Source organism: Athene cunicularia, assembly GCF_003259725.1.
Source record: "Athene cunicularia isolate RWA chromosome Z unlocalized genomic scaffold, athCun1 chrZ_part1, whole genome shotgun sequence".
NCBI lineage: Eukaryota > Metazoa > Chordata > Aves > Strigiformes > Strigidae > Athene > Athene cunicularia.
The window spans coordinates 25,470,464-25,474,353 of record NW_020799142.1 but is presented as its reverse complement, the minus strand read 5'-3'; positions in this window follow the sequence as shown (position 1 = coordinate 25,474,353).

Below are 3,890 nucleotides of genomic sequence, written 5' to 3'. Positions count from 1 at the left end.
AAAAAAAAAAAAAAAGTTATAGTACTGCTTTCTGCAAGAACCAAAGTAGAGTGTGAAAGATCCCTAGGATGAAACCAATATTATCTTGCAATGTGATGTACTGTAAAAAAATGGTCTGTGATCCTTCTGATAATCTTTGCTGTCACAGACAAAAGAGATTTTGTAATCAGTCTCTGTAAATCAGATTATATAGTTTAAAAATACCAGTAGTTAGGGTCTTTCTTGCTAACTTGTTCTGTTTTCAAATCCCAAATGCAGTAATTCATGTAAGCACAATTCCAGAACACCCTGTTGTCAGCACCTCTTACACACTTTACAGTAGACCTGATTTTTTTTTAAAGTGGGAAATTATAATTCCTTGTATCATTATACTCCCCAGACTACTCACAACAAGAAATCTGTACTTTAGTTTTATTGTGAAATATCCCAAATAAATATCTTAAATGGCAATTAAGCAGCACAAACATGAGCAGGAATATGCATGCCTTTGCTGTCTTTTTACGAAAGAAGTGTCTATCAGGATAAATTTAGGAAGGAAAGAGATTTGTCCTAGTCTGAGAAGTACCACCCCATTCAATGTCCTTTTTGTAGTGAGGGGCCCAAAACTGAACACAGGAATGGAGGTGCGGCCTCACCAGTGCCGAGTACAGGGGTCAGATCCCTTCCCTGTCCCTGCTGGCCACGCTATTGCTGACACAAGCCAGGATGCCATTGGCCTTCTTGGCCCACTGGGCACACTGCTGGCTCCTGTTCAGCCGGTTGTCAATCACCCCCCAAGTCCCTCTCTGACTGGCAGCTCTCCAGCCACTCCTCCCCAAGCCTGTAGCGCTGCTGGGGGTTGTTGTGGCCCAAGGGCAGCCCCCAGCATTTGCCCTTAGTGAAACTCCTCCAGTTGGGCTCAGCCCATGGCTCCAGCCTGTCCAGGTCTCTCTGCAGAGCCTCCCCACCCTCGAGCAGATCAACACTCCCACCCAACTGGATGTCATTTGCAAACTGACTGAGGGTGCACTTGATCCCCTTGTCTGGATCATCAATAAAGATGTTCAACAGGAGTGGCCCCAAAACTGAGCCCTGGGGGACACCACTGGCTGCCAACTGGATTTAACTCTGTTTACCACAACTCTCTGGGCCCAGTCGTCCAGACATTTTTTAACTCAGTGAAGTGTGCGATTGTCCAAACCTTGAGCAGCCATTTTTGCCAGAAGAATGCTGTGGGAAACGGTGTCAAAAGCCTTGCTAAAGTCAAGGTAAATTACATCCACAGCCTTTCCCTCATCCAATAAGCAGGTCACTCTGTCATAGAAGGAGAAAGCCTTGCTAAAGTCAAGGTAAATTACATCCACAGCCTTTCCCTCATCCAATAAGCAGGTTACTCTGTCATAGAAGGAGATCAGGTTTGTCAGGCAGGACCTGCCTTTCATAAACCCATGCTGACTGGACCTGAGCATCTGGTTGTCCCTCATGTGTTGCATGATGGTGTTTAGGATGAGCTGCTCCATCAGCTTCCCGGGCACCAAAGTCAAGCTTGACAGGCCTGTAATTTCCCAGATCATCCTTCCAACCCTTCTTATAGATGGATGTCACATTGGCCAATTTCCAATCAGTCGGGACCTCCCCAGTCAGCCAGGACTGCTGGTAAATGATAGAAAGTGGTCTGGTGAGCACCCAGCCAGCTCCTTCAGCACTCTCAGGTGTATCCGATCTGGTTCCATGGACTTGTGTGTGTCTGTGTGATGCAGCAGGTCACTGACAGTCTCCTCCTGGATTGCAGGGGGGTCGTTCTCCCAGTCTCTGACTTCTGGCTGAGGAGGCTGGATTCCCTCAGTACAACTAGTCTTGTCATTAAAGGCTAAGGCAAAGAAGGCATTAATCACCTCATCCTTCTCCTCGTCACTTGTTACCAAATTTCCTCCTGCATCTAGCAGGGGGTGGAGATTCTCCCTGGACTTTCTTTCGGTACTGACATACTTACAGAAACTTTTCTTGTTATCCTTGATTGCACAGGCCAAATTAATTTCCAGTTGGGCTTTAGCCCTTCTGATTTTCACCCTGCATATCCTCACAGTTTGGTATTGCCTCTGAGCTGGCTGAGGTCATCCCTGTTCTATCATCCAGGGCACCAGTGAAGGCTTCAAGGAGCACCAGCCCCAAGATTGACCCCACAGGAATGTTGCCAGCTGGATGAGGGCATCACTGACACACTCCTGCAGCCCTCCCACCATCCAGGTTTACACTCACCTTCTTTTCTTCTTCTCCTGGCCACATCTCTCCACTCTGCCATCAAGGAGACCAGGGGAAACCATGTCTCAGACCTCAGAACTCAGAGGTTCATGATAAGTGGCCTCCATTGCTCTCCCCTTGTCCACAGCCCAGTGTTCCCACAGCAGCCAGCAGGTCAGACAGACATTACTTGCCCTTGGTAAATCCTGCCTGGCTTTCCCCATCTACCAGCATGTCCTCCCTGGGCCTGGACCATCACATGCCCAGGAGGACATACTCCATTTTCTTCCTGGGAGAAAATATCTCAGCTCTGCAACAGGCTGTGGCCAAGGGCCATCTATGGAGGGTGGAGGAAGGGGAGGGCAGGAGTCAGCAGCAGCCAGGGGCAGAGGCAAGGGGCAGCCAGTAAAACCAGAGGACTCCCCAAGGGACACGGCTTGGGGACACAAATGGCACCATCATACCCAGCTTCACAAGAGGCAAGAGGCACCTCCCAAACCAGACTCAGTGGAAGGCAGTAGGGGTAAGCAAGGCTAGGTACTGGCATCCTCTCCCTGGGTTACAGGAGCTAGAGCTGAAGGGCAGAGGCTGGGGATGTAAACATGGGCATGAGTAGGCAGAAATACAGTTTCTTTTCCACAAGTTTTGTCTTAAAATGCTGACACCTTTTTTTTCCAACCTGTATCCCCAAAGATTCACAATGCAGTGATGTGGTTGTGCAGGAGGAAAGGGTGCCTTTGCTGTGCACCCTCAGGTCCCATCCCTCAGTCCTGTGATGGAAGAGGGGTCTCAGAGTTCATCCCTTGGTGAGGAGAGGAATCTGAGCCAGATGGGCTGCTCAGATTTGGGAGCTTCTCACAGATTCATGAAAAATTATCAAAGCTGTACGTGTTGCTTATATTCTCACAGGATGTTCTTGCACAGAGGCGGAACCGTTTCAAAATGGAAGGAGCACGTGAGAGGTGCCACCATAATGTTCTCAGCACAGAGCCAGCACCTTGGTGCCCCTCACACAGCTGCAGCTCCAAGGCCCCTTAGCCTGGGCAGGAAGGCCAGAGCACTGCCCGTGCCCAAGCATCGGTCCCATAGCTGGGGCAGACGACTGGGCAGTGCCCAGCACCTCTGCCCATGGCTGGTGAAGGTGGGAGTGGGGCAGATGACTAAGATGGAACAACTTACTCTTTATACAGTTTCTCATACAGACCCTCAGTTTTATCATGGCGATTTTGACATCTCTCATCACTCCAGTACATGACACTATCAGCCTGCACAAAATGCTGAGGGGAGAGAAGCTGTCGACTGCCTACCCCATGCCCAGCACCCACCTGCTGCCCAGGAGCCCCGGGGCCGGCCATGCTCCTCCCCACAGCCTGCCAGGATGGGCACCCAGGGCTTGAAGTGCCACCCCAGCGGCTCCACAAATGCCGCTGCTGCTGGCTCCACGGGGCTCTGCCCAGCCCTGCTGTTGTCCTCACCCTCCTGGGGTGCCACAGCCCCCCTGCTCTGTACCGGCATTGTCCAGGTTGACCAGTCGCCTTGGACCAGCAGGGAAGCGGATCTCCTCCTGCAGTCATGATAGCTGTCCCACCAGCTCTTCTTCTCCACCGAGATGAAGAGGCATTTGCCCCTGTAGAGCACCCAGCCCGAGGGGCAGCAATCTGGGGGCAGGG